Source organism: Triturus cristatus, chromosome 7, assembly GCF_964204655.1.
Source record: "Triturus cristatus chromosome 7, aTriCri1.1, whole genome shotgun sequence".
NCBI classification, from domain to species: Eukaryota; Metazoa; Chordata; class Amphibia; order Caudata; family Salamandridae; genus Triturus; species Triturus cristatus.
In genome coordinates this window covers 867,431,236-867,454,452 of record NC_140590.1, presented here as the reverse complement: position 1 = coordinate 867,454,452, position 23,217 = coordinate 867,431,236, and positions in this window count along the sequence as shown.

Genomic DNA, 23,217 nt, shown 5'->3' with positions numbered 1-23,217 from the left:
ACACGGCTAAAAGTTAGTGGTGTGCAGAAGAGTGTAGTAGAGTGTCGTAGTGTTGAATTGCTTAGCTGCCAATGTTTCAATTGCCTATGTGTGACAATTTCAGTGTAATTATGAGTGACATTCAACAACTATGGGTGACACTTTCTCATGAACAGTATGTCACCCACACTTAGTAGTAGCATGGCACAGCCCACAGCTGTCGGACGCCTGTTGCAGGGCGGGGTGGCAGAGAAACAATAAATTAAACAGATCTTCCCTGCCTTACCCAGTCTGCTCCTGCCTCCCTGGCTGGCAACCAGGCGCGCAACACCCATTGGACTCAAAGGGCTTCAGCCCCCCCACCGTCGTGTGTGGCAGCCTGGGATGAGACAGCTTCCCGGGCACACACACAGCCGCAGCCGAGCACTTCACCGGTTTTTAAAAGACCATTTGCATGTTAATGAGGCCTCGCTGTTGTTTCACCCCTTCTAAGAGCCCCTGCAGCTCCACTCTGCCTATTGCTCACCCCTTCTAAGAGCCCCTGCAGCTCCACTCTGCCTATTGCTTAAAGATTCAGCCCACCCCCGAAATTTTTTCTAAGGAGCAAGAAAGGAGACAGGAGATGTGGTGCAGATAACAATGCAAGGATTAAAGTTTGTTAACTTGTGCTAGTTAGCAAAAATCGTTGCAAACGTTTGTATGCCAACAATACTTATTCAAATTATTTTCTATGGCGGGATCCTTAACATACTAAAAGTTAAGTCATGATTGATCACCATTTTTTTTTAATTAAGCAAGAGCTGCAACCATATGGACCATACAACCTGGAAGATTAGCCCTAAAGCTTACTGTTCTTTGTGCAGGGCAGAACACAATTATCCCAGTTAGACTGATTTTATTGTCGGGCAGAGGAGTGTTTTTTAAGATCCAGAATGGGCTGGGCATCCATCACCATTGGCTCTAGGGCTTGTCACTCTGAGGGCAGTAAGAAGGAGTGTTTGTTCCTATTAAAGCGTGATTGACACGGACAAAAAGCAAAAGGTAGTCCATTCTTAGCTTCACGGCAAATAGCCTAACTGTAGATGCATGATTCTTTTTTCTGAGGCACCAATTGCTGAATGTTGTACTAACTGCAGAGAAAACAAAAACAAGATGGCAATCCTAGTATACATACATCAATGTGAGGGGTCACCAAAATCACAGATCCCACGTGCCACTTATTTGGATGGTCTCGTTCCTTATATTTATTCAAAGACTGTCCAGATTCCTGCTGTACCCTGCAACTTATACATCTAGCTCGATGCATTTCAACAAATAGGCCCTGTTGGACCAGCATGGCAATCTCTGAGGACCCTGACTGCAATTTGACAAGTAGAAAGTGCAGAGCTCTCACCAGCACCAGACCTGCTTTATTTTTCCTTCCTCTCTGGCTTAGTAACTCCAGCATTTATAACAGAATCATAAAACTAAAGTATGTAATTAAAAGAGAGCATAACTTAGACAGCCACTCACATCCGGCATTGGCCAGTGTAAGCTGTCTGAGTCTACACTAAATGTACAAAAGCAACACACATGTTGTTGTTGCTGTCACTCAAGCACCAGAGCACAATTTGTTCCAGTTCAAGCACCAGAACTCAGTTTGCTCCACTGCACAGTTTGACAACCCCAACATTCACTTTAGAAAACTGGATGCAAATGCATAAGTGTATATGTTTCCACTGTGGGAGCTGGGGAAAAACTGAATACTCCGGCTGAAACACCCTATTTACCAAAAGGAAAAATGCGTACACATGGGTAGATTATGTGTGCAAGAGAGGGGCAACCAAATAACAGGCCACTTATTATTTATTCTGAAAAATATGTATTATGAGGTGGGGACAACTAAAGAACAGCCCAAACAAGACCTGTAAAAATCAATACTTGTCATGATGTAGAGAATATGGATTATCTTGCTGTGCGAGCCGGAGAAGGGAGTGTAATCGCGGTACCAACGGGCGGGGATAGTGGGAGCTAACCGATGACATGCTTCCATCAGATGTGCCCTATATTTATATAGATGATGCAGACACTCCAGCTTGAAAGAAATGGTGCACAGAACTTTCTGAGAAAAAGTGTGAAAGAAATCTCAAAGGCAAAAATGTTTATTTGTACAATATGAAGTGCTCAAAAGCCCATGGTGCGAGACTTTAGGTATCAATCAAACAATCAGAGGTGTATAAAGCACGCGACTCACCCGTGAGGGTCTCAAGGTGCTGGCAGTTCAGCTCCGGATCAGTCGAAGAGCCAGATCTTGAGGCTCTTCCTGAAGGTGTGCAGAGTGGGGGAGCGTCTGATGATGACTGGGAGCTCGTTCCAGGTTTTTGCTGCGACGTAGGAGAAGGCTTTTCCGCCTGCTTTGGTTCTGTGGATGCGCGGGGTCTCTGCCAAGGCGAGGTCGGCGGAGCGGAGGTTCCTTTTGGGTACATGGAATCAGACTCTTTCGTTGCCGTATTTGGGTCCAATGTTGTGGAGGGATTTGTAGGTGTGGGTGAGTAGCTTGAAGGTTACTCTTTTCTCGATGGGGAGCCAGTGGAGGTCTCGTAGGAGCTGGGTCATGTGCTTGTGATGTCGGATTCCGGAGACGAGCCTGGCTGCTGTGTTCTGGATAGTTTGGAGCTTGTGTATAAGGGTTCTGTTGATTCCGGCATAAAGTGCGTTGCCATAGTCCAGTCTGCTGGTTATGAGTGCGTGGGTGACGGTCTTTCTGCATTCGGGGGGGATTCACTTGAAGGTCTTGCGGAGGATGCAGAGGGAGTTGAAGCAGGTGGTGGCGATGGTGTTGATCTGGCGGGACATGGTGAGGGAGGAGTCTAGAATTATGCCGAGGTTTCGGGTATGGTCTGATGGAGTAGGTGGCTTTCTGAGGGTTGAAGGCCACCAGGTGTTTTCCCAGGCGGTGAAGGAGGGTCCAAGGATGAGGACCTCTGTCTTCGCTGAGTTGAGTTTAAGGCAGCTGTAGTTCATCCAAGCAGCGATGTCTTTCAGTCCTTCCTGGAAGCTGAGTCTTGTGTCTTCGGGGTTCTTCATGAGGGAGTGGATGAGCTGGGTATCGTCGGCGTAGTATACTATGCTGAACCCATGCTGTCTAACGATGGCAGTGAGTGGGGCCATGTAGATGTTGAAGAGCGTGGGGCTGAGCGAGGATCTTTGGGGTACTCCGCAGTTGATCTCTGTGGGTTCGGAGAGGAAGGGTGGAAGTCTGATCCTTTGGGTTCTGCCAGTGAGTAAGGAGCATATCCAGTCGAGGGCGGTACCCCGTATGCCGGCGTCGTGGAGTCTGGCAGCGAGAGTGAGGTGGGAGATGGTGTTGAAGGCTGCGGAGAGGTCTAGTAGGATGAGGGCCACAGTGTGGCCCTAGTCGAGTAGCATGCAGATGTCATCGGTGGCGGTGAGGAGGGCAGTCTCGGTATTTGTTGACACCAAAAGCTCATTATCTGATTAGCAAAATGCTCAAATGTGTTTATTTATTCAGGCAGTGCACCCAGATGACTATTGCATGCAATTGAAATATGCGTCTCTGACCACCTAATCATACCTTGCAAATCAGTGGGGCACCCAAAGTCCAGTTACACAACAATGAACCACATCTAAAGAGTAGGGTAGAAAACTATGTGGGATGGGTGAGGTTGCATGAGAGAATTTGAGGCTCAGTGCTGCTGCTGCATACTTCCTCTGAAAGGAAACTGCATGCTGTTGCAAGCACTGGTGGGTGGCTGTAGGCTGTAGATAAGCATAAAATAATCTGTACATTCCACCAGCTGAATAGAACAACAGAAATAAAGAAAAATCAAGCAACACCGAGACATTACAAAAAACAATCCTTTCACTTTGAAGTCAGAGAAAGAAAAGTTAAGAGGCACCCTCTAAAAAACAGTATCTGACATTTGATCTCAGTCTTTGAATGCACAGCAAATGTGACAAGTTAAAAACAAGATTTACAGGCCTGTTCACAGAAACGGAGCTCAGACCGAGTGAAAACTGTCAGACTCCCAACCTGTCATCTTGTTTGCCTTATGCCACACGTCAATGACTGTTCTAGTGTTCACCGGGAGAAGTGAATGGCCTCTCCCTCTCCGATGCAAATCTGTCAAGTAGCTTCCGTTGCACATTGCTATGCGGTCCACACTATACGCCGGCTCCTCGAGCGGTGAAAAAACCCACCAGTTAATATTGACGAGCTGGGAGGCCCAATAGTATTTTCCAAGATCAGGGACGGCCAGACCTCCATCATGTACTCCTCTCTGGAGTTTTCAAAGTGCAATCCTGGGGCTGCCACCCCCCGCCCCCACAGCAGTGTACACTGTTTGGACTCAACCGAGTGGGAGAATGTGTCTTGTAGCCGATACAGGGTGTTCTGAACTACATATAGCAAATGTGGGAGGGCCATCATCTTACAAAGAACTGCTCTGCCAGCAAGGGAGACAGGGAGCCGTCTCCAGTGGGCAATGTCATCCCTTAGGCGATCTAATTGTGCCTGCACATTTAGTCGCAGGAACTCAGGAACTCCTCTCCCGATTTGGTTATCCATATGCCCAGATATTTAAACATCTCTTTCTGTACCAGTTCCGAGCACACCGACGTCAGAGGTGGGAGCCCACCCGCAAGCGAGAACACTAGGGATTTGTCCCCGTTGATACAGTATCTAGAATATCTGCCGAACGACTGAATTATATGGATAATTCGATGGAACGTTTATCGGCGTTTGTGGGCATACAACAGAATATCGTCAGCATATAAAGATATGCACTCTTCCGAGCCTCCCCCAAGATCAATGCCTCTTACCAGTGGGTCCCCCCGTATCCATACCGCCAATGGTTCCAATGCTAACGCAAATAGCATTGGTGACAGCGGGCATCCCTGCCTCATGCCCAATGAAGCATAAACGCTCGGGATATATTCCCATTGACACGAACGTGTGCCATGGGGTGGTATATAGTAGGCGTATCCACTGTTGTAGAGTAGGGCCCAGCCCGAACAAGTATGCCCATTCTATGCTGTCGAAGGCCATCTTCGCATCGAGCGACAAGAGGGCGGCAGACACATCAGCCTGACCTTGGGTCATCTGCATTACGCCATATAGATGGCACAGATTAAGCCTGGTGCTTCTTTGGGGCATGAAGCCGGACTGATCTGGATAGATTAGGTATATAATAATCGGGCTCAAATGATTGGTGATAACCTTAGCTAATACCTTGGCCTCAAAGTTCAGGAGGGAGATAGGCCGATGGGAGCTACAGAGATAGTGGGGTTTTCCTTTTTTGAGGATGACCAACCTCTCTTGCATCGAGGAACATATTAGGCATATGCGGAGCGAGTTTTTCCACCATACATTTATACATTTCTGTGGGGAGCCCATTGGGGCCCGCCGCTTTCCCGGACTGAAGGTCCTGTATGGCATTTTCTACTTCTTCTACAGTGAAGTCTGAGTCCAGCGTTTCCCTGTCCTCTTTCCCCAGGGTCTGTAACGTCATACCTTTTAGCAGTTCATAGGACTCCTCCCTCTCACACGTAGTCTGTGATTGGTATATGTTCTCGTAGTACTCAGCAAAGACCTCTGCTAAGTCTCTCCCTGTGCCTCCCCGTTTACCAGTGTCCGTTCTAATTTATGAGACCCAGTTGAGACTTCTATTCTTCATTTTGAGCCAGGCGATCAGTTTGTTGGCCTTTTCCCCCAAGTCGTCGATCTTTCTCTGCTTGGCTAGCGCATGGGTGCGAGCAGCGTTTTCTTCTAGGTCTTTAAATTATTTTTTCTTAAGCCTGAGTATATGTGCACGTCAGGTGTCTCCCACTGTGTCGGGGCCTAGTGTCCGTTCAAGAGTCAGTATCTCCCGCTCAAGGGCCTCACATTGAGCGCGTTTTTCCTTACACCTGGCGCCACTGGTCGCCTGTACGAAGTCTCTAGCCACCACCTTATATGCCTCCCAGAGTATACAGTCGGACTGTACCGAGCCCAAGCTTTCGGCAAAGTACTGTTCTATGCGTTCCTCAAACTGTTCCCTTAATTCCTGGTCTCTGAACAGGAAGGGGTCCAGTCTCGGCAGAAGAGACCATTCCCGCCGTGGCCTGCACATCTGCACCTCTACCGGCGAATGGCCTGATATTCCGCGCGCCTTGTGGCATCCCCCCGAAATAGCCCTGCCGTGGCTGTATGTGTGAAAATATAGTCTAACTGTGATCCGCTCCCGTAGGCTGCGGAGATGTGTGTGAATTGGCGCAAGTTGGGGTTGTGACATCTCCACAGGTCCGTCAGTCCTAATGCTCCCGCGAATGAGTGTAAAGGTCGGGAATCCCACGCCCCGGGGGAGTTGACATGCCTATCTATGTCCGAAGACATTGTATCATTCATGTCCCCCCCAAGAACTAGGGTCCCATGCGGTAGGTCTCGTAGTAGCTTACTAAAGTCGGGAGTGTAATCCCGTGGGGGTATGTAGACTGAGCACACATTTACCACCTGTCCCTCCCATTTCCCAGATAAGGCAGCAAACCATCCCAGGTGGTCGCACCAGGTACGGTGCACAACAAAGGGTACCGAGTTCTTAATAAGTATGGCAGTGCCCCTAGAACTCGTGGTGAAGCCAGTGTGAGCCCGAAGTGTATCATCAAAGCGATTGAATGCCAAATACTTAGTACCTTGGAGATGTGTCTCTTGTAGGAGCACTACGTCTGGGGAGTGCCTACGCAAGTATTGTAGGACCATAGTACATTTTATCTTGTCTCCCAGACCATTCACATTCCAGGAGAGGATTTTCAGCTGGCGAGCTTGTCATGTAGCCATTTGGGAACCCTGTTTGTCTCTCTCCCTCATCCACCCCCACCCCCGATCAGGGCCCCTTCCCCCTCGAGTGACTTGTGAAGGGTAGGGCCTCTGGTCGCGACCCACACATGGCGGAGCAATGATGCTGAAGCAAAAACAACCCAACAAACAATAGAAAAACCCAATGCAGAACCCCCCCCCACCCTGCAACCCTGCCGTGTAGGTCTGAAACTACACACATCCCCAATAGCAGAGCGCCTGTCGCCCTATTAAACAAGGAATTAATGTGGGGTTACTATACACTACCACCCGACAGCGGCCACCCCCAGGCCCGCAATTCCACCCAACCACCCAGAACACAGCTGGAACATATACAATACTGGCAGTCACGGGCTCCAGTGTCAATTAAGCATGTGCAGTGCCCCCTGACTAGTAAGGAGGATCTACACCTTGAGTCCTGCACAAACCATGTAACAGACCCCTGGGAGGAGTCCAGTCCCTCATTTTCCGGAGCACCTCACTTCGCTCATAGGGCTGCCAGACCGAGAGCTCCTGGATCTGGACTCCGATCTCGCCCTCTCTGTGCGGTGATTCGGAGATTCGAGATTACGGTAGCGACTCCCATGCCAGTCTGTCTATTCTCGGCTTCTGTGTGCTTGAGGAGGACCTCCGTCCAGCCATTGTTAAACCTTCACTGGTGACTTGAAAAACAAGGATTTATCACCCTCTGTGACCTTAAGCTTGGCTGGGAATAACATCATGTCTTTGAGTTCTTTCTCCCTAAGGGCACGTTTCACCCCGTCGAATGTGCGCCTCTCCTGCTGCACTTTCAGAGTAAAATCTGGGAAGAACCAAACTGTTGCGTTCTCGCAAGGAATGTCGCCTCTCACTCTGGCTGCCTGCAATATTGCATCTCGATCTCGGAAGTTTAGGATTCGCACTATAATTGTCCATGGGGGGGCGGTTTTGGCTTAGGGATCGGAGCTCTGTACGCCTTTTCCACGGAGAACAGAGGGGACAGTCTCTTGGGTTTAAGGTGGTTTAGAATGAGATCTTCAATGAAGAGGTCCATACTGAAACCCTCCGCTCCCTCCGGCACTCCCACCACATGAATGTTAATCCAGCTGCAACGCCATCAGATTGTGTTGGTGTGCCAGTTTCTGCACACGCTCTTCCAGCTTGTGTGTCGCCGATTGGAGCTCCCCTATGTTCTCTTCGGTCACTGTAACCCTCTCCGAGGTTTTCCGCATGTCCGCCCTCATTAAAGTCATCTCAATTGTGACCTGGTCGATTTTTGTTTCTAGGTTCGTACCCACCGATTGGATTGCCGCCATGATTGAGCTAAGGGATGACTCTTCTCCGGCCAGTTTGTCGCCATGTGCCCCCTCCTCGGATTTTAGTTGTCGCGGGACAGCGTATTTATCCAGTTTGTTAGACTGGACTGTGGCCGGGGCCCCTTTTGGTTTAGTCATAGTGGAGATCTCTCTAGTGGGGGACAGATCGTCGCTGTCCCACCCCCTCCAGTCACCTCGTATCACCACCCTGGCTTGTCACGATCCTCCGGGTGCCACAGGCACACAATCCAAAGACGCAGTCTCTCCCTCTTCTTATGCCACCAGGTAGTATACTTGCAGCTCTCAAAACCCAAAGAAGGGATGGGTGTAGTAGGGGGATTCACCTCAGGATATTTCTCTGGTAGACAATTATTCTGATCGGGTCCCCCGCGTTGTCCGCATTGGTTTCAGTTAAGTGTCTGATCAGGCCATAATTGCGCCGACCGTTCACAGCCGTGGCCATGATAAAATAGGAGCATCGTGGGGGTGCCCAAGAGTCTCCTTGGTCCGCTCTTGAAAGACCCCCCCGTCCACCACACCTCACCCGGCCTCACCTCCTCAATCGATCTCGGCGGAGATCACGGCCCACAGTCAGCGCCGTCATCCATAATTGCGCCCCAGGTCTGGTGTCTTCCACTGTTTCCAGGCCTCTGACTGCTGAGCCCAAGCCGAAGCAGGTCCAGATCAGATGCCTCAGGTGTGGGCCAAGGAGAGTGCGTCTGAGTCCCTGGCCCCTCGTTAGCGCCGAGCAAGGGAGGGGACAAAGCAAAAGACACACAATTGATGGACGGAATACAGAACAGATCAAAACATTCACCCCCAGTCAAGATATCTGGGTTAAATCCATCATTTCTTTGCTCACCATGCCACCCCAGTTTAGACCTGGCCATATGAAAATCAGTCTTGACCCTGTGCCTCATGGGAATAGTCCAGCCCGAACTGCCAAGCCAGGTCCTCCCTGGAACTGAAACAAGCATCCTAGGTCCGGTTTCGAGGTTTTACCCCTCTTCAGCCAGGATAGCTTGATTCCAATGGCACAGGGAGTCCAGGACCCACGTCTGGGCATACCTGGCACACTTAGGGTGAGAAAGCAAAAGAGAAAAAATTGATGGACGGAATGCAGAAAAAATCAAAACATTCACCCCTAGTCCAGAGATCTGAGTTAAATCCATCATTCTTTTGCTCACCATGCCACCCCAGTTTCGACGTGGCCATATGCAAATCAATCTTGACCCTGTGCCTCGTGGGAACAGTCCAACCCGAACTGCCAAGCCAGGTCCACCCTGGACCAGAAACAAACATCCTAGGACCGGTTTCGGGATTTCACCCCTCCTCAGCCAAGATAGCTTGATTCCAGTGGCACAGTGAGCCCAGGACCCACGTCTGGGCATACCTGGCGCACTTAGGGAGAGAAAGCAAAAGACACACAATTGATGGATGGAATGCAGAACAAAGCAAAACATTCACCTCCAGTCAAGAGATCTGGGTTAAATCCATCATTCTTTTGCTCACCATGCCAACAGAGTTTAGACCTGGCCATATGCAAATCAGTCTTGACCCTGTGCCTCATGGGAACAGTCCAGCCCGAACTGCCTAGCCAGGTCCTCCCTGGACCGGAAACAAGCATCCTAGGACCGGTTTTGAGGTTTAACCCCTCTTCAGCCAGGATAGCTTGAGTTCAGTGGCACAGTGAGCCCATGACCCACGCCTGGGCATACCTGGCGCACTTAGAGCGAGAAAGCAAAAGACACACAATTGATGGATGGAATGCAGAACAAATCAAAACATTCACCCCCAGTCAAGAGATCTGGGTTAAATCCATCATTCTTTTGCTCACCATGCCAGGGGAGGGGGCCCACAGTTGACACTCCTCAGTACTGCATGCCCCCACGCAGGGTCCACTCACCGGGAACCTCCCGCTTGGCTGCACAGATACGTGTCCACCGACACCATGCATTGATCGCCCGTATGGAACAATACAGCCTGGCTCAGGTCGCAAGGGGCACGTCGTTGGTGGCACGTGGAGTGTAGTGCCCCTGGGCCTCATACCATGCCCGCCGGGTTCGGCAGCTATCAGAGGTCTTGTAGCCCAAGTCTCGAGTAGCTCGATCGGCGTCTGGGCTGGCAGAATACGAAACTCTTCCCCCTTTCCGCGCGGAGCTCGCCGCCGTACTCGGACAGGGTCCGTCTTCGCTGCGATCAGGGCACTGCACCTCCGGGGGCCATAGACACTCCTCCCGCTTCAGAACTTGACCAAGACAGCAGCACCGGTCAAATCCCCTCTCCACCTGCAGGATAAGTGGTGGATATAGAAGGCTTGATCGCGGGGCCAGACGGAGCCGAGGAGTTAAGCCGCCATCATGGCTCGTGCCAAGCCACCGCCTACAAATTTAAGAACGTTTTTCATCTCATCAGACTTAAATTGCACACCATTGTCTATTATAATGGACGCTGGAAATCCCTCTTTCTAGAAAACTTCTTCAAGAAACGTAATCACTGCACTAGTGTCCATTTTTTTCACCACACTCAACTTTATCCACATTGAAAACATATCCACCAATACAATGATGTATTTACAAGAACCATCAGCCCATGTAATAGGCCCCCGATGGCTAGTGCTACATCATCCCAAGGCAAATTGGGACATCCTAAAGAATGCATGAGGTGTTTGGCTGGCTGTTTCAGGCCAGCCTAACACCTCATGCACAGTGATGCTCTCTCCAGCCCCAGCTGTTTTGCTGGGGCTGGAGAAAGCAGGCACAGGCTCCCAGTCTACCTGAGAACGCAAATTGCAGGTGCTCAGGCCAATCCTGATGCTGCTTTCCTGCTGCATCAGGATTGGCCCCAGTGCATTCTGGGAGCTTGTGCCCTGAACCAGGAACAGCACGATGCAGTGGGAGACGGCAGCAGCGTGAAGGTGAGTTTTATTCTTTTTTTAAATTTTATATTTTTATCCCATGACCCCCCCTCCACATCCCCCTCCTCCCTCTTCCCTCCTCAGGCCCAGCCCGCCCCAACTCTTTGGCAGGGGACGTACCGTTACTGATGACAAATCAATATAATTTTTTCTCTGACAACATTAGATGGTATAAGCGTTTTCAGTTCCACAGGGTCCGTTGGGCTCTATCGGCTGCGCTGAGTCCGGGCATGGTGGAGCCCCCGGTGGTTCCGGAACTTACCTATGTAATCAAAACGGTAGCCCCGCCAAAATTGATTTCGAATCTTAAAAGAATAGGAGACAGGCACTTGGCGCGTCAGTATGATGTGGCGCGGCTAGCCTGGCAAGAGGACCTACAACTGGAACTCACGGACGAGAAGTGGAAATATTGCTGTGCTAGCACCAAGAAGATTTCGCTCAACGGCCGGCACAGGTTGGTGCATTTTAAGTTCCTACAGAGGGTGTACTATACCCCGGAACGGCTGCATAGGTATGGGCTCAGGCCGTCAGCGGAGTGTGAGCGCTGCCACTATCCTGTGGCCGACTTTATGCATATGGCCTGGCTCTGCCTGGGAATGGCGAAGTTCTGGACGGAGGTCTTTGCTGAGTTAAGCCGGATCTTGGGCACTGAGGTTCCCCCCGACCCCGCTCTGGCGTTGCTGGGGTACTCAAGGCCTCTTCCGGTGGCTCAGCGACGCTTGGTTGACATGGCATTGCTTATTGCTAGACGAGTTGTCGCACTTTGTTGGATGAGAGGGCCCCTCCCCACCATGAAACGGTGGGCGAGGGACATGCTGTACTGCAGCACACAGGCCGAGATTTACAGTGAATTACTGCCGCTGAGGAGTCGCCCTAAGAATTTCTGGGAATTATACAAAACGTACCTCACCTCTGCAGCTCCGGGCCCAACTGATGAAGGGGACTCGCGGGGGGAGATCATAGATACGCGCGCCCCTGAGGAGCGCTCAGCTGCTTCTGACACGCTCCCAGGGTGAAGGTGTGGTTGTGTGGTGCGGTATGGTGAATTGGAGGGGTAGATTGTCCAGGGAGTGGGCGGGGGGCCTTCGGTTTGCCCCGGGAGATCCGGGGTGTGGGAGCCCTAGGAGAGTAGTGGTGCGGGGCAGTGAGGCGGACGGTCTGATAGTGGTGGAGTGCTGCGCCTGGCTGGCTTGGGCTGCAGTGGTAGCTGACACACTTAGACAAGGTTGCCTGACCAGACAAGAAGATGTGCGCGCGAGGGGGGGAGGGAGAGTAGGGAGTTGGGGTTTTGGTTATAGTTATTGAGTGTGTGGTTGGTTTTGCTGATGCCGGCCGACGGCCTACGACAGCCGGAGTCATATGCAGACTATGGCGTGGGCCAGAAGTAGCGCAGCGGCGGTACGCTGACAGGCGCGAGGTCGCTCATTTGTCATGGGTTGGGTGTTCACGACGCCGCCGGTCCTCCGGGATGTCGGCTGAATGGCTGTGTTACTGCTCTTAAGGGAACCCGCCCGCTTGGATGCCCGTGGCCTTTGTATACTGTACGGCGGGCAACTGCCTTATGTTCCTCCTATATTGTCAATAAAGGTTTTTGAAACTTAAAAAAAAAAAAAAACATTAGATGGTATAGTTTTATCATCCCTCAGCACCAAAACACCATTAACACTTAGTTCGTCACATGCTTGCGAAAATGTCTTTATTTCACCCAGACGTTTGGTTTTTAGAAATTTGCCCCAACCACTCACACCCTTATCTTGCAAACTCCTTAAAATGTCATCCTTACAGTACGCTTCTAGCCATTCATCCTATTGTAAGCTACTGATAGCTTCATTAGCCACAAATATACCTTCCACACAAAAATCATTCCAAAGATCCTGGTCAATCTCCCTGAGAAGCAATGGCATTCTGCTAAAAGAATCAGCTGTGATATTTTTAACTCCAGGTACATATTGAACTTCGTACAAGAAATCTTGCAAAAGCATAGACAATCTAGAAATCCAAACAGAGGCTCTAGCCAGTCCCTCTGTGGTTAAGAGTTTAGTTAGAGGCTTGTGATCTGATCCTAATACAAATGTTCTTCCCACAAGAACTTTCAAAAGTGTTCCAATGCCCACACACATGCTAATGTTTCTCTCTCTCTATCACAGAGTGTTTTTTCTCTGTAGGTGAAATGGATCAGGAAGCAAAAGCTATAACAACTTCTTTCCCATGTTCATTCCTTTGGGTGGGTACACTGCCTAGACCCTTCCCACTAGCATCTGTTGTGACAAATGTTTCAGCCATGGAATCAAAACCTTGAAACATGAGCGCTTCAAATATTGCATGCTTGATTTCCAACAATCAAATTTGGTTTTGTTCCTCAACAACAACCTCATATCGTGTGTTCTCTCAGAGGCATTTACTACAAACCCTTGAATACAATTCAACCAAACCTAAAAAAGACCTGAGTTCATCTTGGGTGGGGGAGCTTTACTTATGGCTTCCACGCGTTTTTTTTAGGTTTGTATACACTGTCACTTATCTCATGACCTGTATATGTGACCTTTCTTTCTGTAAATTTGCATTTAGTGATCTCAGCTGTCAAACACTTTCCTTTGAGAATATCCAACACCTTTATTAATACTTCATCATGATGTTTCTCATTCCTTTCCATAATCAAAATATCATCCTGTATGGATGTTACTCCAGGTATGTCTCCAAATAGCTGCTTCACAAGTCTTTGAAAAATGGCTGCTGCTGACTCTAACCCAAAAGGCATGTGTCAAAATTGATAGCAAACAAAAGGTATACAAAACGTAGTATGATGTCTGCTTTCAGAATCCAGAGTTATATGATGACAAGCAGCAGACAAATCCAACGTGGTAAACCACTTAGCCCTTCTGGTTAGGGATAACATCTCATCTATTCTTGGAAATGGGAACTGATCCACTACAATATTGTTATTCAGCCCCCTCAAATCAACACACAAACACACTTTACCATTAGCCCGCCTGGCTACGACCAATGGTGATACATATTCTGATGTCTCAACTGGTTCAATAATGTGCGAATCTTTAAGTTTCTCAAATTCTTTTTTATCGTCTTCTCTAGCAATGAAAGGAATGTTATGTACTCTATGTATTTTAGGAATAGCATCCGTTTTTAATCTTATCTGATGAGGAAACCCTGTCAACTTTTCATTTTTTCCACTGAACACTTAAGGGAAATCTTACAACACCCATTTATTTTATGTCTTCCCTATCACATGCCACCAACAATTGCTCTATACTGTTGGGATCTAAAATTATGTTACATTTTTTCTGATCTTTTCACTTCAACACAGAAGGCACCTCCTTGGCCACATAAAGTTTGCATAACACATGTCTATTCTTGAATCTAAACACAAGCTGTCTAAATCATACTATATATGTGTGAGCGCATTACTTCCTAATTTGGAAGATCCTCTCCACACTACTCCTCATCCAACCAATCTCTTATGAGTATCCTTAGTCTCTTCTTCCTTTCTCAATAGGAATCAGTACCCACCCCTTGTGCTTAGACTTACTGATCCCTTTTAGGAGCAGGGGTACTGAACCTTCATTGCTCTCCTGGTCCCTCTCTCTTGTTGTGATACATAATAGGTACTTGATTTACCACATTATTGGTTGAGTGACTGGTTATCTCTTTTTAAGAATTCACACCTAAAGAAACCAGGCACTGTGTAGATTGGGGTCGTTTTTAGGTCCTGAAGAATCACTACTTGATCATTTCTGACTAAAATAAGGCGAGAAACATGTTGACCAAGTAAACTGATATTCCACAAATCTATCTGGGACAATTACATCCCATGGTTACATCCATCATTTTAACTAACCTAGTGAACTCATTCATTAAACTATTGTTTTTGAGCATCACTTCACCTATTTTAATACACTTTTCCCACACTTTTCATACCAATCTGCTCTATATTTTTAGCTCACACATCTCTTGTTGATTGGGTGTCCTATAGCATTCTATTTTAAACCCCTATACTGTCTGCAAAAGCCATGGACCACTTGTAATCTCTCGCCAATTTGAAAGGAAGTGGGGCATTCTGCCCCGTAAGAATGACTTGTAAGGGAGAAATCACTGTTACCTGAGTAAGAGGAGTCTGCATTTCCTGCTGCACCACCTCAATAACTGGGTCTGTTAAAGCGTCCTCAACCCTGTGGATTTCTGGCCGGATTGAAGTTTCCCTGGTTTTGGGCATTGTTCCAACCCTCTCTCCCTCTGGGTTGATTGTGTCTGTGGGAGGCCTGATGATATTCATGGCCTGACACTTGACCTCTATAGAACTCCCCGCCCTGTCAAAAAGGGAGTTGTGGAAAACGTTTTTCAACAAGGACTGACCCTTATCCAACATGGAAAAAGTGGTCGCAAACCTTACCGGGTCATTTACAAAATGATTGATTAGCCAGGGGCCCCACCTCTGCAGATGCAAGCTGTGTTAACTTAAGGTCAATGTGCTTAAGTATAGAGCGGCGGCATTGCAACAAAATCGCACAATTGGCATTGCCCAGAAGGCCAATTGGCTCACTGTGATCAGCCCATAGGGACATCAGGAACTACGAGAGAGTTAGTATTCTTTGCTTGGACCGCCATCTCTAGTATCTTCATCAAAGGGCCAGATAAGTCCAACACCTTGTCTTCGTAACCACACCAAGGGCAGTCATTGCCCTTCTTTAGGTCTTTAGAGTACTTTTTCATGAGGACTGCCGTGTTCTAGTTGATCTCAGGGGTTGCCACCACCTTCCCCGGGAGGGAAGGATGAGGGTATTCAGTGAAGAGTTTAGCCCTTACCTCCTTCTCAAAGTCCTTACATAGTAGTCCATTAGCTCCGAAAAGGGGCACCCTTCCAACGATTTCGGATGTATTATCTTTTTGGGGTCCAAAACCAGGAGTCTGTCCTGGAGATTTTGTGGCTCAGTGAAATGTGTTTTACATTTGATCTTCAGGGTTGGCGGAGACGGCTCATCAGGGCAGGAGTTTTTAGAGGACAATGAGGAGGCATCATCATGCGTCACATCAGAGGTTGGCACTTTGGAAGAAGGACCTAGAGAGTTCATAGCCCCATATCCATGATCAAGTAAAGCGTCCTTCGGCATTGTATCCAAGGCCTTCTCGTTTGGTCAAGACTGGTTAGCCATGGCAGGGGCTGTAAAGTTAGGCGTGGCCAAGGGATCCTGTGCACTTTGACCCATTTCTTGGAGTGCACAGCACTTTAAAGGATGCCCAAAAGATCACCATGCGACAGCCAGGGCCTTTTTGACTGGCTCCTGAACGCAGTTATCTGTAGCCCCCAGCAGTGGCTCTTCCTGCTGCAACTCAGAGAGATCTTCAAATTCATAATAACCCTCAAAACCAACTTGGAAATACCCTGACATGGCAGGTTTTCAGGAACGGTTTGAAACATCCAAGCAGCACCAAGAAGGTGGAGGAGAAAAAGAAGTTGGGCGGGACTCCAACAGGCACAACAGCCAAAATCTTGAGTAGACAAGTATACCAAGACTAGATCTGCATTTTACACTGGAGGTAGCAGCCTCAACCCCCAGTGCCTTGCTCTTGTTAGTCTATTACAGCCTCAGGAGGGCGTGGAGGAGTTTATTAATGCATGCGCTGAGCCGTCGGACAGATCTCTCCCCTGATCCCCGGCTGCGCTTTGGTAGACGCGGGGCCACTCACACGTGCGATCCGGTGCCCACGAGAAGAAGAGGGCCGCGTGCGTCAGGGCGAGCGCTCTTCCTCGCGCCTCGCTCTCACTCTAGACGATCAGATTAGGCTCAAGCCTCGCTGTAAATGAGATAATGTCAATATCTGTATCCACATAAAAGGTCAACAAACATAAACCTCATAATTCATAACTTGTGAACGCACCGGTCGCAGAGGAATCGGATTGAATTCACATCACGTTCGTCTGCTGGCAGCGATTGCAATTAACAGCTCAATTTTCCCACAATTTACAGAAATTCATGAAAAATATCAGATGTGAGCAATCACACTTAGCTTATGGCAGCTGGTGCAGCAGAGAAAGAGGAAGGATCACGGGGAGACAGCATGTTTTATAGACTATCCCGAGACCTGATTGGTAGATAGGGAGTGATGTCATGGGAAATGACTTTTTTTGATAGTTTAATGAATTGTTGTTACATTTCATTGGCTGCTGTGTGTTTGCAGGAAAGTATAGAAAAGCCCAGGGCTTTAGGTGGTCCGGGTCTCACCGGGTATGAGAACCAGCAGTTTTTTTAAGGAGGCCTCTATCTGTTTTATGCCCTGGCACAGACGGTCAGTTTTTTTGAGCGTTATAGGGGAAGGGAAATCCTTTAAAGAGAGTTATTTTCTCTCTGGATTTCCCTTCTCTTTTTGAAACTCAGGAGCAGCAACATTGTCGTGGTGTCATCACCAGGGCTTCAAGTGGAAGCTTTTTCAATATTAATACAAGCCATAGTTGCTGCTGATTTATCTTATGCACCTAACAACCATTGCCAAAGCCAATAGCCCTGACTTGTTGTAGGTATGATGTTACTTGTTGTATCATATATCTGGATGCAATGACAGAAACAGCAAATTAGCAGTCGGGCGACACACTATGCTAACCACAAATTTTTAGCTTATGTTTTTTTAAGCCACGCCCTTAATTACATTGGTCACGCCCCCTTGAGAGACCCCCCCAGTTTTTTCCTCCCACTAAAGCCCTGGAAAAGCCTAAACCGAAGCCTCCGGTCCTGACATAGAATCGGCTGACACCTGAAAAGAAAATCCCCCAAATGAAACCCAACACAAAGGTTTGTTGTTTCCATCACCTGAAATATTATTTACAACTTTCTCTTTGAAATTATTTTTCACACTCAAACCATCAATATTTTCATCTAATGAGAAATCATCTTCACTTTACCTCACACACACTACCTTACTATTCTTTGCCTTTCTTTTACACACGAAATAAGCGAAATGACCTATCAAGCCCCATTTCAAACATTAGGCAGATTTTGCAGGACGTTTGATTTCTCAAATCTTGCTAAGTGTGAAGTACTACTACAATTTTTTTTTTTTAAACAGACTTTATTAGGGCACAGAACAAAATGCAGTCAATCCCCTTCCCCAGTACTCCGCCCTCCAGCCAAATCAGGACGTAGTGCAGTGATCACCCCACCAAACTGATCACAACTGTACAACAGTCACCCCAACAGTATCTGTGCTACGAGGTAGTTCATCCACAGGAGTAATCCACAGTGGGCGTGCGATAAAACCAATATACCCCCGCCCCATCCCCCAGCAACCCCCCAAGGAACCCCCCCACCCTACCCACCCACCCAAGCATGTCGCCAGTATCCATCAGATTTACATGTACATCAAAGCCTCACCCACCACTCGTCGGATCCGCCTCCCAGCAATCCCAACAGAGAGTGCCTCAGGAGCATAGCGGGAAGCCTGTCACAGGGCGCTCAAGGAACCGGGGTCCCATCATCCCCCACCGGATCTCCCCCATCTCCCACAACCGAGCGTTTGAACAAGTCCAGGAGTGCCAACCATGCCCGGGTGAAGTACTACTACAATGCAAACAAATAATGTTAACAGTCCTCCCTTGTTCAACATTGTCACTCTTTTGTTTATCCTTCTTTTGGTCATTGTAGCACCCAGTTGTCTGCGTATTTTTCGGTTTACTGTCAGAAATTGTATTTACTGAGTCAAAATGTTCCTTCTTCTCCTGAGACCGAATAGCTTTAGCACATCATTCCGAAGGTTCTGCCTTCTGCACTATTGCCTTGAGACTAGCCTCTCCTTCTACCAACAATCTTTCCTGTATGGCTTTGTTCTTGGCATACATGACTATTTGGTCGTATATTAATTCATCAGGCAAGTTGCCAAAGATGCACATGACCATCAGCTTCTTCAAGGCAGATACATAGTCCTCAATACTTTCATATTTCTCCTGTTTCCTTTAGAAAAAAAGCATGCCTCATAACCATTATGCAGGCTTCCGGTGAGAAGTGCTCATCCAAGTCAAATACAGCAATTTTAAACACATCCAAACCACCAGCATTCCTCTCCTGTTTCTGTAGCTGATTATAAATGCGTAAACCTTCAGGGCCAAGACCAGGGCTTTAAGTGGGCCGGGTCTCACCGGGTCTGAGCACCAGCAGTTTTTTAAAGGGGAGCTCGAAACGGGTCTCTATGGGGCTCTGTTTTGTGCCCTGGCACAGGCGGTCCGTCTTTTCTCCGGACTTCAGTGACAGCAGGCACATGGATGTGCGCTGCTCACACTGCTCACTGCTCAATAGTGGAGAAGTTAGGGCATGACGTCATGCCAGATGAGCTTCTAGGGGAAGGGAAATCCTTCAAAGAGAGTCATTTTCTCTCTAGATTTCCCTTCTCTTTCTGAGACTTAGGAGCAGCAACATTATCGTGGTGTCACCAGGGCTTTAAGTGGAAGTTTTTTCAATATTATATACAAGCCATTGTTGCTGCTTATTTATCTTATGGAACTAACAGCCATTGACAAAGCCAATAGTCCTGACTTGTAGCATGATGTTACTTGTTGTATCATATATCTGGATGCAATCACAGAACCAGCAAAATACAAGTCGGGCGGCACACTATGCTAATCACAGATTTTTGGCTTACGTGTTTTAAGCCACGCCCCTAATTACATTTGCCCCTTTGAGAGACCACCCAGTTTTTTTTATCCCACTTAAAACCCTGGCCAAGACAGTACATTACATTAAAATCCTTTTTTTTTTCATTTCAGGCGACAACAACCCACTACTATCTTCCAAATTTACCATATAGTTGAGGAAATTTTCCTTCCCTTCAACCCACTGAATTGCGGGTTCACCTGAAGTTGACAAAAACTCCTTTGGAGAGCTGAGGTGCAAGTTAACACTGCCTGTTGCGGATGTAGAATAATTCGTAAACATAGTACCAGAAGTGGAAAAAAATAAAATAAATAATAAACTGTAAAATTTCCCCAAAAATGCTTCTACTGATTGACTTATGTCGAGCAGGAATCTGCATACACCATTGCAATACGAGTGAAACTGATCACTGCGATGCTCGTTTAATAAAATGGCAGCATGTAGAGGTTAAGGGCCATATGTAAGTAGAACTGAATTTGCGATTCTGAAATAGCGATTTTTGGCGAATCGCAATTTCGGAATCGCAAATTCCGATGTAGGTATTGTTTCGCTATTATTTAGCGATTCCCAAAAATTCACAGAATTAATTTGTGATTACCCAAATAGCGATTCCTTAATTGCGAAATCGCAAATAAGGAATCGAAAATCCGGGAATCTGCAATTCAGGTGCAGAATGATGACATCACACCCAGGAAGTGTGACTGCCCATGCTGCACCTGATTACCAGCAGCTGTGTTTGAGCCAGTAGCTGTGTGAGAGCCTGTGTGGAGAGGAGAACAGTTGTGCTCAGCCACTGAAAGCAAGCCAAATGGATTCCCAGGGGCCAGAGAAGCAGCATGAAGAACCAGCAAGGACAAGAAAGCATAAATTCAGCGACAGGGAACTGGAGGTCCTCACCCAGGAGGTTGTCACCAGCCATGATCTCCTATTCGGGAAAAGTTCCCTACGTGTGCCAGAGGCCAGAAAGCGCAAAATTTGGAGTGACATCCAAGAAAAAGTGAATGCCATTGGTGTCACACACCGCACAGTCGAGGACCTACGAAAACGGTGGTATGACATGCGGCAAAGGTCAAAGGAGAGGGTGGCCACAAGACTTGCAGAGGCCAAAAAAACGGTGGGGGGCCTTCCACTGCAACAGAACCGACGCCCCTGGAGGAGCTGGTGGAGGGCACACTGCAGCCTGAGAGTGTGAGTGGAGTGGCTGACCTGGACAGCTCCGAACACACAGACACCAGACAAGGTAAGATGCATGCCAAAACCCCCTGATACATCCCCAACCCACTCACACCCCCCAAAAGGCCACCTGACCGCAACTCCAGTACATGTCAAACAGCATACCCAGAAATGCATTATGGGAGATGTAGTAACATGCACTGATAACTGTGCCAGTGAGACACAGCCAGGTGGAATAGGGAGGACTCCATCATCCAGATCGTGAAAAAGACAGATAGTACCCATGTGAATTTATTGTGTAAAATGTAATGCATTACAAATGCCAGACAGGACACAGAACTAATGTGTGCAATTCAATCCACAGCACCACCACCAACACAGGAAATTGAGGATGAATGTGAGGAAACAGCTGAGATGGAGGAGAAGGCAGGGCAGGAGGAGCAGGGCGAATCCAGCACTGCAGATGTTGCACCATGCAGGCGGCGCAACATTGTCACACCACTTACACTGTTGGAGGCGCAGGCACCAGGCACAGCAGAAGAGCAACAGCCAGTGCACAGGCAGCGTGCATTACAGCAGCACACACAGTTCCCTGAACACTCCAGAGTAGGGAGAGGGATGAGACGCAGGGCACGGGCGTCCAACAGCACTGCTCCTGGCGAAGAGGACACGGTGTTCTCCGGGCTTGAGGGCAGCATGCTCAAACAACAGCGCCTGCAAGTAAAGGGGATACGGTCATTCCAGCGGCAATTGGCTGCACACAACCACAATATGATTGAATTGCGCGCAGGTGTAATGGCCATGACTGGTGCATTGGAGGGACTATGCAGGGAGATTGTGCGGGACAGGGCAGCCCGGCGCAGGGAGAGACATCGCCTACACACACGGCTGGACTTATACACCAGAGCAGTCAACCGCCAGTCAACCGCCACATCCCTGCTGGCCAGAAGATGTGTGAGCATGCAGCGCGAGATGGCCCACTGCTGCCAGGACGTTGGCAGTGTCCTGGTGCTGGTTACACATGCGGTGGACCAGATGCGCGCAACTGCCACAGGTGGCATTGGCACACTTAGTGCAATGGACACCGATGAACAGTCAAGCAGGAACAGCATCGGATGTATGACGTTACAACGCATACTTTTACAACGCATGCACTTACAACGCAATTTTTACAACGCAACATCCACTACAACGCATTCCATTACATCGCATGACACTACAACGCATTTTTAAAAACTACCTTTACAACGCATTCCATTACATCGCATACTACCTTTACAACGCATACCATTACAACGCATAATATTACATTGCATTTAAGGTAAGTGTTGGATAGTATAGGGGTAAAAATTACTATTCTCACTCCAGGGGGTGCAACAGTAGGGTAAGTGTTGGATAGTATAGGGGTAAAAATTACTATTCTAACTCCAGGGGGTGCAACAGTAGGGTAAGTGTTGGATAGTGTAGGGGTAAAAATTACTATTCTAACTCCAGGGGGTGCAACAGTAGGGTAAGTGTTGGATAGTATAGGGGTTTTACCCCTATACTATCCAATACTTACCTTAAATGCAATGTTATATTATGCGTTGTAATGGTATGCGTTGTAAAGGTAGTATGCGATGTAATGGAATGCGTTGTAAAGGTAGTTTTTAAAAATGCGTTGTAGTGTCATGCGATGTAATGGAATGCGTTGTAGTGGATGTTGCGTTGTAAAAATTGCGTTGTAAGTGTAGTGCGTTGTAAAAGTTGCATTGTAAAGGTTGTTCCCCACAGCATCACTCCCCCAAACCCGCAGGACAGACGCCGGAGTGCACGCCAGGGCAGAGTGGATGATGACTCCAGGGAGGCCACAGTGCAGACACAGCGAGGCTCAACAGGCCGTGCACGTAGGAGGTGAAGGGACACCAGGGACTAATGGCCATGTGTGACGCAACACAGTCCATAATGACTCAGTGGCTGATGGCAGTTATTGCACTGTGACAGAAACATGTGCAAGCACGAATTGTGCAGATACAATGTAAGATACATTCCTTCCTGAATATAAGGAAATAAACATCCCTGTAAAACACCATTCAGTGGCGTCGTGTCCTCATTACTCACTTAAAAGTAGTTTTGTGTGATCTCATCTCGTCTCATGCGTCCGGCAGCCGCACCAGCCCCACCTGCCGGGCAGCGATGTGGAGCTGGTCCATCCTCATCTGATGATTCAGAGTCTGTCAGGCCCACTGGTGTTCGTTTTTTGGTAGCGATGTTGTGTAGCATTGCACAAGCAACCACTATCTTGCAACATGCCTCAGGGCTGTACTGTAGCGCACCACCACTCTTATGGAGGCATCGGAAACGGCTCTTTAGGATTCCAAAGGTCCACTC